This window comes from Ceratotherium simum, chromosome 17 (assembly GCF_057802395.1).
Source record: "Ceratotherium simum simum isolate JZ-2026a chromosome 17, ASM5780239v1, whole genome shotgun sequence".
NCBI lineage: Eukaryota > Metazoa > Chordata > Mammalia > Perissodactyla > Rhinocerotidae > Ceratotherium > Ceratotherium simum.
In genome coordinates, this window is record NC_141916.1 from 44,928,011 (window position 1) to 44,942,316 (window position 14,306).

At 35.4% G+C, this 14,306-nt stretch overlaps 1 protein-coding gene across 3 annotated transcripts in view; it reads left to right on the forward strand.

The window, feature by feature from the left end:
- EPS8 (EGFR pathway substrate 8, signaling adaptor) overlaps positions 1-14,306 on the forward strand; it is a 170,256-nt gene that overhangs the window by 44,239 nt on the left and 111,711 nt on the right. For 2 of the 3 annotated variants that reach the window (XM_014791344.2, XM_087442703.1), the window contains exon 2: positions 9,733-9,789. The exons of the other annotated variant lie outside the window; for it this stretch is intronic. The gene's annotated coding sequence lies outside the window, so the exon portion shown is untranslated. The remainder of the gene's footprint in view (positions 1-9,732; positions 9,790-14,306) is intronic. 3 annotated transcript variants of the gene reach the window in all.

The window sequence follows — 14,306 nt, forward strand, 5'->3', positions numbered from 1 at the left end:
GAAGCATTTTGCTGTTTTCAGAACACTTTTATGTTATTATATCATTTGAGCCTCGGAGCTCTTATGTAGTAGACAAGGCTAGTTTTATGGTTATCCCCCTTTTGCTGATGAGAAATCTGAGGATAAGAGGTTATGGGACCTGCCTGCGGGTGTGAGTTATTAAGTGTTGGGGTTTGGCACAGGCAATTTGATAGCAAATTCTTCCCTCTTTTTGGTATGTATGAGGCACTAATTTTTTTCTTAAATGAGTATTTGTTCTAAGTCAAAATCAGTTCAGTGTAGATTCTGGCGAACTGGATGATATCTCTGGGCCATTGCTGTCTCCTTTCTGCAAGCTGAATGACCACTGGGGGAAGGGAAAATATGTTTGGGGCTCCCCAAGTTATTATTTCATCAGTTGCTTCTTTCTTACCAATGCAGTGTTATAGATGGTAATTGGGGGTTCTCAGATCAGTTCATAGAAATAATTTAACTTATAAAATTACCAAATTGATATTATTGGAACTAACTTGCTGCTCATAAAATAATATGGTTTGATGTTTAAACATAGGTTGAGTTTCTAGGAAACAGGGAATGAGTTTGTTAATGTACTAAGATTAAGTACTTTCACATAACCATATTAGCTATATACAATATCCACTTCACTTGAGCATTGACAAATTAGACTGGGCACTTAAGAGGACCAAAATAACATCAGTTGATTAACTATTGAGTGCTTTACATTGGAGCCACAGTTTACATAAGTTGAGTTTTGAAGTTAACAGGGCTAAATGTGTACAACAAATAAAATCTCTAGGAAGAAAATGAGGATGTATTATTGAGGGTTACTATGCTAGGCTTCATGTGTTGAAATAATTTTACCCTGTAGTTCTGGTTTAGGAAGTTTATTTTTTTTCTGAAAATTTACTACATACATACTAGATAGTGACTGGAGAAAATTTGCAAATGTCAGAAAAGGGCAAAGAAGAAGATAATCCCTTGTGACCCTTCTGTTTGAGAACGTTTTGGGTAAGAGGAGAAAGATGAAGTCATTTTAGAAGAAAGAGTTAGTGATTACAGCACTGGAATGACTGACATAATTCGGGAGCATGCAGAGAGGAGCTGGGGGTAGGAGGATATGCCTTGGGGGATAGTTGTAGGTAAGTGTGTTTAGCTCAATTATGGTGGACCATGAATTCCAGGATAAGAGAGTTACTGTTATCAAAGGAAGGGATTCCAGAGCTGGTCTAGCCCAGGACTCTTGTTTTACAGGTGAAGAAACCAAATTGAGTTATTCAGATTAGTTAGTGGAGGAATTGGGTCTGGAACCCAGGTTTCTTGATTATTAAGCTAACGTTGCTTCTATTGTGTGATCTCATATGTTGCCATTGTTGGTTCTGTGACAGAGGACAACAGAGTAAAAGGAGGGCTCTTTAAGAGTAAACGTTCAGTCTTAGAAAAAGGATTAGAAGGGGAAGTTATTTGAAATGGGAAGACCAGTTAAGCTTATTTTGATCATCCAGGCGTGAGGTGATACAGAGTGACAGAGATCGAGAAGTCAGTAAGGACCAGAGTTGCATGCTGGGTGATGAGGAGAAAGGAAGTGCCATTAAAATGAATAGGTAAATTTGGAGAGTAAACTCATTTTATGGGGAAGATCAGGTTCAGTTTTGAATAAATTAGGACATCAAGGAGAAATGTTTTATTAAGCAGACAAGAATATGGGGCTGATATTATACATGTTCAATTCTATTTGCAGATAATGAGGATTAACAAGTAGGATAGAGTAGGACTAATGTCTTCACACGGTACAACTGAGGGCAATTTAATTCTAGAAAATCTCCCTCTGACTGTTGCCTTAAGAAAAAATAAGTTATTAGATGTGTCACTGAATGAAACATCTGGTTGATTAACTAGTGTGGGTACACTCACTTCAAAAAGACCTTTACTGGCCTTATTGTATAATTGTATGATGCTTCTTTTTCTCCAGTAAAAGTATTAGTTGCATGTACAACGCCATGTAAAACCTTGTGTGTTACAGAAAATGGTGTGACCCTTCAGCCATCGCCAGAGTGGCTGTGTGAGATTTTATGATGTGATCACATTTTTTGTTATGATTGTAATTCAGTTTAATAATGTTAACTAGTTTCATTTGGATAATGTATTTGCACTAGTCTCTCATCACTTGTTGTTTTTAAACTTATATGTATGGGGGTAAAACCAAATATAACAGCTGTTGACATTTCTAAGAGATGGTGTTGGTGTTAGTGCTGCAGAATTGATTCTGACTCCTGGTGACCCTGTATATAGCAGAGCAGAACCCTGCTCAATCTTTTTTGCGCCATCCTCTCACCTTCCGGCGCTATATCAGACAATACTCTGCTGATATTCATAGGGTTTTCATGGCCAAATTGTTTTGGAAGTGGGTGCCAATTCCTTCTTCCTAGTCTGTCTTAATCTAGAAGCTCCGCTGAAACCTGTCCACCAGAGGTGACCCTGCTGGTATTTGAAATGCTGGTGGTATAGCTTTCAGCATCACAGCAACACACAGCTGCCATGCTATGACAACTGACAGGCAGGTGGTGTGGTTCCCTGACTGAGAAACAAACCTGGGCCACCGGGGTGAGAGCACTGAATCTTAACCACTGGACCACTAGGGCTGGCTAAGAGGTAGTGAACCTGAGCTATTTATATGGCCCATGAAGATTCTCAAGATGGGGCCATTGTCTTTGTTTACCTTCTCTTTGTATATTTCTAAGAATTTCTAAGACTTTTAAACATATTTATTAACTTTATCCATTACTAACCAGTTTACTTAAATTCTGGGTCCTAGATGTTCCCGTAACCTGTGTTCCAGCATTTATGACACTATGTTGTAATTATCTGCCTAGGTTTGAATCCAAGCTTTACTACTTAGTAGCTATTTGAATTTACAAGTTGTTAGAATTCTCCATATTTCAATATTCTCATTTCTAAGACAAGACAGTATTACTACTTATTTCATGGGCTTGTGAGAATTAAATTATTCAATATGTCAAACACTGTGAAAAAGAGCCTGCCCCTAGTTTAAAAGAAACTAACGTTGCTTTCAAAAAGCTTATTAAAAAACAATCTACAGTGACCTCAAGGGGCTTTTAGAGTCTTTTTTGAAAAGCTTTGTTTACTAGTAGCCTTCACTTCAGGGGACTCTGAGAACATAGACTGCAGTTAGACAGACCTGGCTCAGATCCTACCTCTACTTTTTGACCTTGGGACTTAACCTCTAAGCCTCAGTGTCTTTACCTGTAAAATGGGAGTAATACTAATACTTACTCTCAGGTGAGTGTAAAGATCACATGAACTAAGGCATATGCTGTGTTTAGTGTGGTACCGGCACAGAGTGCTGTCAGTAAGTGTTAGCTAGTATGTATACTCATGTGTGAATTCAGCAAACACTGATGAAGCACCTGCTACTGCCAGGCACTAGGCACGTGCTGGTGATACAAAAAGAAAAGAAGTCTGCCTCTGTCTTTTTGGAGCTCATATTCCAACTATGGGGCATATATGTAAACAAATGAGTGACATAACATGCTGTGCTTTAAGGTACATGCAAAGTGCCCTAGGGCATCAGGTGAGTTGGGAGGAAGCCATTCTTTGTTGATACTTTATCTTCAAGGGTAAGAATTTTCTTATAATAGAAGCATTATCAGTAAATCTAATGAATTATTTTGATGTTTTTTAGTGTAGATTGATCTTTCCAATACCAAATGTATTTAGGATGTAACTTAACTTTGGCTATTTAACTGAAAGCATCCTATCTTTAAACTTTTCTAACAATTTTATTTATCTAAAATCTTCACAACTTAGGTAAGTAGAAGTTACCTAATTATAGGCAAAATCTTGTTGTCCTGCTGATTACATAAAGACACTCATAGCTTCAATGTGTAAAAGGGTTTCTTAGCCCATCAGAGTGGATGTGTTTTCCAAATGATCATTTACACCCATGGGAAATACGGTGGCATTTGGCGAGAACCGAGTCTAATATTAGCTAGCATAATGATAATATTAACTAACAGAATAATGATTAGACATTGACAATTAGAATATTAGCTGCTTTGTATTAAACACTGTCTAACAAAAACAATGCTAGGAAATATATATATTTTGTAGTATATATAAAAGATTAAAATATACAATATCTTGTATATATAATAATTCAAATCCATATATCACACCGTTGTATGGAAGAATTTATTTTCCTCATTTTACAGATGAAGGAACTTGAACTTGTTTGAGGTCATATAAAACTACTAAGTGATAGAACCAAAATTGAATTACAGAGCCTTTCTTCTTTTCACCTTTTTGTGTTGAATGTAATGGTTTCTCACTTAACAGGATTCATCATACAGTAATTTAAATTACAAATGTATTATCCAAACTTCAAGAATTTGAGCCAAAAGTCTATGCTACCATTCTAGCTCATCATGAATCTTCCTAGTGCCAGTTGAAATGAACAAAAAACTTTGGAAGTAAAAAAATCTGAAGTCTGGCAATTTGCTTATGTTTTTAAACAGTCATTACTTTTCCAGTTTCAAGGAAATTGCTGTTTTCAATGTACTAGCAGTACTTAATAATAAAGAGATCGGCCATTACTTACAAACGAAACATAACATTTTAGGTAAGCAATTGAGACAAATATCTACTAGTTGAGACGTTAGTTAGTATTATTATCTAGTCAAAACTTTTTTTTTTCTTATAGGAACATGCAGTTAAATGTTAAATTGTTCTTAAAAGTATTTCTATTATAATACTTGAGGTACCTTTTTTCATGTACTGTATTTCTCAGACTTAAAAATATTTTGTATTGTGGAAAATTTGAAATATACAAAGTAGACAGAACAGTATAATGAACCCTTATGTAGCCATCGACTAGCTTCAACAGTTAACTCTTGGCTAATCTTGTTTCATCCATCTCCCCATTTTCTTCCCTCCCTCGTGAAGCAAAGCAGATCTCAGGCATACCATTTCATTTGTAAATATTTCAGTTTATTATTCTAAAAGATAAAAACACTTTTTTAAAAAGACATAACTGTACTTTATCATGCATGAAACTAAAAGTTAATAATTCTTTAATATTATTAAATATTCAGTTAATATTCAATTTGCCAGTGGTTTCATAAAGGTCTTCTTTTTACATTTTGTTTGAATCAGGGTCCAGATAATGCCCATTATGATTGGTTAGTATGTATTTTAATGTCTCTCTTAATATGTAGCTATTCCCCTCCATCTTTTTTTTCTCCTTGCCATGTATTTATTGGAGAAATTGGATCATTTGCCCCGTAGAATTTCCTACAGCTCGATATTGCTGATTATGTCTCTGTGGTATAGTCTAACATGTCCCTTTATCTTGTGTCTGTTTTATAAAGTGGTAGAAGGATCTAGAGGCTTAATCAAATTTAGATTTTTCTCCCTTCTTTGTCCTTTTTTCCTTCCTTCCTTCTGTTCTTCCTCTTCGTCCTCTTTTCCTCCCTTCACTCTCTCCGTTCTCATCACTTCTTGCTATATGGATGGTATTTCTTCTTCCTTCAGGAAACATATAATATGTGGTTGTTTTTCTTTGATGCTAGCAGCTATTATGCCTAAATACTTTACTTTATTAGGAGTTGCAAAGTATGATATTTTAATTGTCATTTTATCTTGATTTATCTGGAATACTTCTATAAAGAAAAACTTCCCCTCATCGACTATTTGTTTAGCTAATTGTACAATTTGTATAAAAAAGTTTGGATAAATGCTTGATTCTTTCTCAGTTTCTGAGTTTTTAATGGTAGGAGTCATTGGGGGAATTTTGATATATTTATGAAAAGCACTTGGAAAATATAGAATAGTTATCAAACCAAATCCTAAACATGTATTGATAAACTAAAAAAAAAGGAAAATAATCAGTTTTGGAGGAATATGGAACAGTTTTAATGATAATAGCTTTTAAAAAAAATCAGTGTGTGATGCTTTGAGAAGTATACTTTCTCTACAAGACAGTACGTCATTAGGCATTTAGTTAATCAGCATGTTAAATCAGGATAGTAATGGATCCCCCTCATAGGGTTGGTGTTGAGGACTGAATGAGTTCATATGTTAGGCACTTAGAACAGAGCCTGGAACATAGTAATCTCTCAGTAAATGTTAACTGTTGCTGTTGTCTGTATTTTTCTTTGCTATTATAGCAGAAAGAAAGGAGGGAGGCAACTTTTGATGCTTATTTTTATCCATATTATAGAATCTTACTTTTGATATATACTTTTTCTCATCCATTTCATATGTTCCAGCCTTTTTAAAGTCACATTTGTAACCCCCACTAAATTAAAGTGTCTAGGCATTGCGCATCAACAGTTGGTAACATCATAAAAAGAGAGACCACCAAACATTTTATGTCCCTGGTTTATATCCCTCTATTATACAACTAAGTAGTCTTAAAGTTTATTTATATATGTGTTTGCTGTTGAACTGTAAGCTTTTGAGTGAAGAGACTTACTTTGTACTATTGTGTCTAATGTAGTGCTTGGTAATAGTTATGTGGCCTGAGCCCTTAATCCTTATATTTATTTCATTAACTATACTAATATTTCATTTATCAGCTTTACTTAGTAATATGCTTTTCAAATTTACAAACAAGTGAATTTCCTCACCTATTTAACTACATGAATTAAAGTATAATCTTTTAAATATTACAACTTTATTTTTTAACTATTAGGATCATAATTTTTCTTACAAGCATCAAGTACTTTCTAGCCTTCTTAAACAGAATATAACTCATTACTATGCATAGTATCTATTTGGGTTGTAATAAAGTGTATCCTTGGAGGCTATTGATATATGCATGATATATGGTTCTATATCAGATATTCTCAGGACATTTTATAAATATTTTTGTTGCACTTTATGTCTTATTTTTCTCGTTACTATAGCCTGCCCATTTATTTCTGCTATCGTTTCTTTCACTACCTCTAGCAACCCTAGCTCCCCACATTCAAATTTAATGCTTCTAAGCAATGCTTCTAACCTGCTGTGGATTAATTTGATTACTGACTTCAATAGAACTTTTTCTAAAATGAGATTTAAAAAGATTTAAAAAGCTTGAAGGCATCTTCTCGGAGTAAAATGCAGAAGTTTAGAACATAAACTGTGTGACATCTACTTAACTAGTCATCTAAATTTTTAAAAAATTTTGTTTTATTGAGGTCACATTGGTTTATAACATTGTGTAAATTACAGGTGTACATCATTATATTTCGACTTCTGTATGGACTACGTTGTGTTCTCCACCAAAAGTCTAGTTTCCGTCTGTCACCATACATATGTGCCCCTTTACCCCTTTGCCCTCCCCCCATTCCCCTTCCCCTCTGGTAACCACCAATCTGTTCTCTGTATCTCTGTGTTTGTTTCTTGGTTTATCTTCCACATGAGTGAAGTCATACGGTAGTTGTCTTTCTCCCTCTGACTTATTTTGCTTAGCATAATACCCTCAAGGTCCATCCGTGTTGTCACAAATGGCACAATTTTATCTTTTTTTAGCCATATAACTTTTTATTTTTTAATTTATTTTTTATTGAGGTAACATTGGTTTGTAAGATTGTATAAATTTCAGGTGTACATCATTATATTTCGATTTCTGTGTAGATTACATCATGTTCACCACCCAAAGCCTAATTACCATCCATCACCATACACGTGTGCAAATAACCCCTTTCACCCTCCTCCCTCCCGCGGTCCCCTCTGATAACCACCAATCCAATCTCTGTCCCTATGTGTTTGTTTGTTGTTGTTGTTAGCTTCTATTTGTGAGTGAGATCATATAGTATTTGACTTTCTCCCTCTGACTTATTCTGCTTAGCATAATACCCTCAAGGTCCACCCATGTTGTTGCAAATGAAAGATTTCATCTTTTTTATGGCTGAGTAGTATTCCATTGTGTATGTATACCACATCATCTTTATCCATTTGTCCCTTGATGGACACCTAGATTGCTTCCAAGTCTTGGCTATTGTGAATAATGCCTCAGTGAACATAGGGGATGTATATATCTTTACACATTTGTGTTTTCTTGTTCTCTGCATAAATACCCAGCAGTGGAATAGCTGGATCTTATGGTAGTTCTATTCTTAATTTTTTGAGGACTCTCCATACTGTTTTCTATAGTGGCTATAACAGTTTGCACTCCCAACAGCAGTGTTATGAGAGTTGCCTTTTCTCTACATCCTCTCCAACACTTGTTATTTCTTGTCTTGTTAATTATGGCCATTCTAACAGGTGTGAGGTGATAGCCCATTGTAGGTTTGATTTGCATTTCCCTAATAATTAGTGATGTTGAACATCTTTTCATGTACCTTTTGGCCATCTGTATATCTTCTTTGGAAAAATGTCTGTTCAGCTCTTTTGCCCATTTTTTAATTGGGTTGTTAGTTTTTTTGTTGTGGAGATATGAGTTCTTTATATATTTTGGAGATTAACCCCTTATCAGATATATGGTTTGCACATATCTTCTCCCAATTGTTAGGTTGTCTTTTCGTTTTGTTGATGGTTTCCTTTGCTGTGCAGAAGCTTTTTAGTTTGACGTAGTCCCTTTGTTTATTTTTTCCATTGTTTCCTTTGCCTGGTCAGACATGGTACTTGAAAATATGCTGCTAAGACAGATGTCAAAAAGCGTACTGCCTATGTTTTCTTCTAGAATTTTTATGGTTTCAGCTCTTCCATTCAAGTCTTTCATCTGTTTTGAGTTAATTTTTGTGTATGGTGTAAGATAATGGTCTACTTTCATTCTTTTGCATGTAGCCGTATAACTTTTTAATTTACTTCATGACTCTGCTCAGGTTGTCATATATGTGTGGCATATATGACACACATATGCAAGTGAGATTTTATCATATTAGGATCTTAACAGAAGAGTGAAATGCTAATCTTCTGTATTTCCATACTGTTAACTTTTAGAGTTGGAATTCAAATTCAGATCGCCTGTACTCCAAAGTCCATTTTCATTTCTGTTAGACTCATGTGACAAAGAAGTTAACACTGTTAATTATTACAGTTCTTTGCGATGATATAGTATTAATGATAGTTTTTGATTTAAAACACAGACTCTTTGTCTTTGTCTTATCGGCATTTTTCTTTATCTTAGCTTCAAAAAATTTTTCAGACGTGTGGATTCTTTAAACATCTAGTGGATAGGCACATATTCAAAATGTATTTTCAACATTGTAAGTAACATAAGTATAGGTCATTTAATAACATGCGCTTTGAATATGGGTCTCCTTTTTAAATACCCTTGTTACTATGTTTGTTTATAGGCCTTGAGCTGAATATACATGTCCAACTACATATAGGAAGTAACTGAATGGGCCTATTTTACTCACAGTTTGTAAAATGCCAGAAAATATTAAAAAGAGACAAAATAAAGTACTTGTGAGGCATTTGCAGTTAGACATGGATTCAAATCCTAGTTTAATTCTTAGAATCTTAGTTTGTCTAATACTTCCCAGAGTTACTGCCAGGATTAAATCAGCTAGCATGCTAATGTGTCTATCACAATGTTTGATCCTTCCTGATCTCTTTCCTCTGTATCTTTTATATCCATGTAATTTTGAATCTAGATAAAAAGAGAACAAAAAGTATAAGTAAAAAAGAACAAAATGTGTTTATTGAGCAAAAGCAACTATTGCCTGCTGACAGTGCTTCAAAATGTATGATTTTTTACCTTTATTCATTTATTTTTATGTGCAGAACTCTCATTGGACTGAAGTGGAAACATAAGAATTAGAGCATATTTTCATTTTTGAGGTGAGTTCATTTGTAGAAAATTAGTGTATTTAAAGCAGTCTGCCGTTTCTTAGGAAATTTTGTTATTTGCATGTACTCAGAGAAATATTACGATTATTCATGAAACGCAGTTCATGTGGAGTGGTGGTGAGAGCCTGAGGCTGACTCTGGAGCTCGCCCCAACACCCAGCTCTGCTGCAGGGGCCCTCGGTGTGGTGGCACTGGTCACTTGGCTTCATTGTGTCACTTTGCTTCTTTTTTAAATGGGATTGATATGGCTGTTGGCTCTGCTTACCTTCCAGGTTACATGTTGTGCGAGTAAATTGAGATCATGGATGTGAAAGTGTTTCATTAAGAAAAATACACAGTAGAGGTATTAATATTGTGTACTGTCACAGTAAATTAAACAAGAATTAACAGTTACACGCAGAGAATCTTTTTAAGTAGGAAATTTTTGAATGCAGTTGTAGCCTAATGCCACTGGAACAGTGCTACAACAGGGCCAGCTTATACTTTGTTTCAGAAAAAACCGGCAAGCAAAAAAGAAGTGGAAGAGGAGGAAGAGGAAGAGGAAGCGGCAGAGGAAAGAAAACAAAAGCAAACCAAGTAGATGGTCTCGAAAGCGTTGACATTTTTAGAACTACAAATTTCTTTACTGACTAAGAAATATTTGAAGATTGTTAAATCTATGGATTACTAAAAATGTATTTTCCGTTAAAAACCTGGTTACGTTATTTTCAGTATTTTTACATTCATTACTTTACATTCTTGCTTTTGGAAAAAAATCTAGTTCTGATTTTTTCCTTCTCTAGGCTTTTAGCCATTCCTGTGGATGCCTTAGTGTATTTCATACGAGGCTTAGTAAAACTGAAGGGTGTTTCTTCTAACTCCATCGGGCTTTTGTTTGTTTGGTTTTCTTTTTAACTTCCTTTATTTCTCTCATTGTTCTTCAGCTCACCCAGCACATGTCATCGTCTTATCTCTGGGCTGAGGTTTTTTCACATCTCCTCCTATTCTTGGTCTCCCAAGTTGTATACCTAGGCTTTTTAAAGGTGCCAGGATACTATTTAGCAAAGGTAATTACTATATTTCTTTCTAGTAACCATGTTTTGGGAGTATTTACCTATATATCTTGGGAAAGCAGTACTGGTCAGATGGTAGTAAAAGGACTATCTTCGCATACTCTGTTGTTTAGATGTTATCCTATTCTAGTATGGTGGTCCTTACTCTGTAACTAGATGATCTGGTCATCTTTTGTCTAATCTTGTAGCTGCTGACTATCTCTGTGTCTTACTCTGGGAGAAAATGTTCTATTTTCCTCACACAGTTTACTTCTTCAGTTCCTTGCTCAGTGACTGAGGGGGCTGTGTCAGGGCCCCTCACAATGATGAGCGAGCTGTCTGTCCTTGGATTTTCAGTGCTGGCTCAACTGTTTTAATCCTCCTGCTGCCACTGTACCCTCTAAGTTACTGCTTGGCTGACTCATCTAGCAGCTGCTTTGGTGTTCTCTTTATACAATGGCAAATCATGTTCTTTTGTATCTTTAAGAAATGTTGTTTCTTACTTAGTAAACAATTGGCTTATTTAGTTTCGCTTATAAGTCATTTCTTTGGTTTCCCGGAAAAGTAATTGACCGGGTCAAAGAAATATAGTTGTGGGAGGCTTTCACTAATTTTTATTTTTTTTTAGATAGTGAGTTTAGGATGTAGCCGAAAGGCCTGGGTTCATAGTCTTCACCATCTAATCCCTGTAAAATTTTGGGCATGCATCCTCTCTGAGCCTCAAACTTCATAGCTGTAAAATGGGTGTGGTGTTACCTGTATCGTAGAATTGTTGGGATTAAATGAGATAGCATATAGAAAGTGCCTAGTACAGTATGGAGCACAAATACGCCCTTAGGTAATTATCATCATTGCTGATTTCTCCTCCTCGTGTTGTCGTTACTGTCATGATAAAGTGGTAAAGCCCAAAGGGGGTTTTGTACCAGTGAGCTCAGAACAGAATGCAATGTTGATGAAGGTCTCCTGTTGTTTTAGTAGATCACCTTGAGAAATTGTGTGTAATCATGGGTTCTCTGATGCACCGTTCATCTGCAAGTCCAGGACTAGAGAAGGGCCAACGTATCCGACTGAGATTGCTACAGGTTTATGGAAATGGGTTAACTGGTCCCTAATGAGCTGTTTCTGGGAATAGTGCTACAGTTTTATGAAATATAAAGTTTAACTTTAGACTTAACTGCCCTCAAAAGTAGTTATTTAAACTGTTTGCCTTTCAAAAACAACAACAAAAATTGTTAACCACTTTAAAAAAATCTGTCTTTTCTGTGTGTGTTTCTGTTTTATGGATAAGATGAAAAAATTCTCACCTGAAATCAGATTTTAAAGAACAGACATATATAGTGATTAATCACCCAGCTTCCTTTTGCCTGCACACAGGCACGCTGTATTTTGTCTTTCCTCTCCGAGTATGAACGTACAGCTGTGGGGATTAGATAACAGCACATCAAGTGGCTTCTTGCTGTCAGTTTGGGGATGATTGAAATTACTGACTCGTATGTGAAAACTGAATGAAATCTTTTTATGTGAGAATACTAGAAAAAATATGATTCTATTCAGAAAATACTCTAGCTCTTTGAATCTTTAGCGTGAAGTTCACATGTAGTGAAAAAAGCCCTGAGTGAAACATTTAAAATGGTGAAAAGCTTATTTTAAAGTTTTGTATTCTGAATTTAACTCTTCAAAATACTTGGAAAAGATAGTAAACATTTCTGAGATGACAAGGCTTCTGTTTAGGAGGTTTGATTAAATCAGTGAAAACCTTGAATAACAGTTGCCCAGAACATTTTGATTATTCTGTCTGAAAAGGATTTATTTCCATATCATATAAAGACGTGCCTTTAAGATACTATAAAATATATTGTTGATTGAACTTTTTGCCTGAGATGCATTTCTGAAATGAGTAAATGGAATTTTAAATGTCATATGGAAACTTGTCATTTGTGAATCCATTTTTAAAGTGGTATGCAACGTCTAATAGATCTTTTGTGATATTGAAGATTTTCTTTTTTTTTTTTTTAATTTTATTTATTTATTTATTTACCCCCTAAAGCCCCAGTAGATAGTTGTATGTCATAGCTGCACATCCTTCTAGTTGCTGTATGTGGGACACGGCCTCAGCATGGCCGGAGAAGCGGTGCTTCGGTGCACGCCCGGGATCCGAACCTGGGCCGCCAACAGCAGAGCGCGTGCACTTAACCGCTAAGCCATGGGGCTGGCTCAAGATTTTCTTATTTACATGTAGATAAGGGAGGTCATGCATTTCTCTATTTTTTTAATTATATGGGAGGTACAATTATTTTCTGAGGAGGGGTGAAGGAAAAGAGGGGCTGTATTATAACTTGAGAATATGGTTATTGTGGGGAATATGATGTGGAACCAACAAAAAAGGAAGTGTTAATCAGCGAAAGTCAGAGACCCAACTAATACTGATAAAATTTGTAGAGTGCCCAATTGTCAAGTTTGTAATTCTCCTTAGTAATACAGGAAGCAAATGTAGAGAAGGCTAGAGTAAAGTTTAAAGGTCCCTACCATCAAAAAGTTCACAGGTTCAGTTACAAATTAGAATTTTTTATCTTAAAGCCCCTTAGTGTCTAAGCTGTCTGCAGACATGAACAGTCTAGTTCCAGTGTATCTCATTGAATCTTTATTTTCAGATTATCTTCAAGTATGTAGCTCAGTGCTTGGAATATATGTTGGTTAAATTAATCATCAGATGGAATCCAGTGCTGAAGGGAAAAGCTGTGGTTCTATTCTTCTTATAGTGATTAACAGCACACCTTTTACCTACGGAGGAATTACATTGGTCTTCTCTTCAGAAACCATGTAAACAAGAAGGGAGTATAGAGTGGAATATTTAAAGTGTTGGAAAACCCAAACCACCAACCTAGAATACTGTATCCAGCAAAATTATCACTCAAAATTGAAGGAGAAATAACTACTTTCTCAGACAAAAAACAACACCACAACTGGGAATTTGTCTCCAGTACACTTGCCTTGAAAGAAATGTGAAAAGAAATATGATTTGTAAATATTCCAGTCTGTGGCTTGTCTTTTTATTTTCTTAGTTGTGTCTTTTAGCACATTTTTATTGGCTTGAATATTTTGCTACCAAAGTTTGATATCAAAATATATTGTGCTTCAAATGTTTCTGGAAATAGTATTCTGAAGTGACTATTTTCAGTTAAACATATTCAGAATCTTAGATGTGTAATGTTCTTTTGTTCAAAGTAATGTTCAAACTAAGTCACAAAGCATAAACATTGGCCTTGTATTTTCATGCAAAAGTATGTGCTCTCCTCAAGTAGATATGGTGGTGTTAGGAGTAATGCCTGACCTTTCAAATTCAGTTAATGACTCAGCACCCAGGAGAATGTTCCTGATTATTGTTGCTGTGTTTTTCTAACATCCTCTAAGGTTCTTTGTTGTAAGGAACAAATTACCTTTCCGTGCATCAGGAATCAATATTATTAAAAGGGCCAC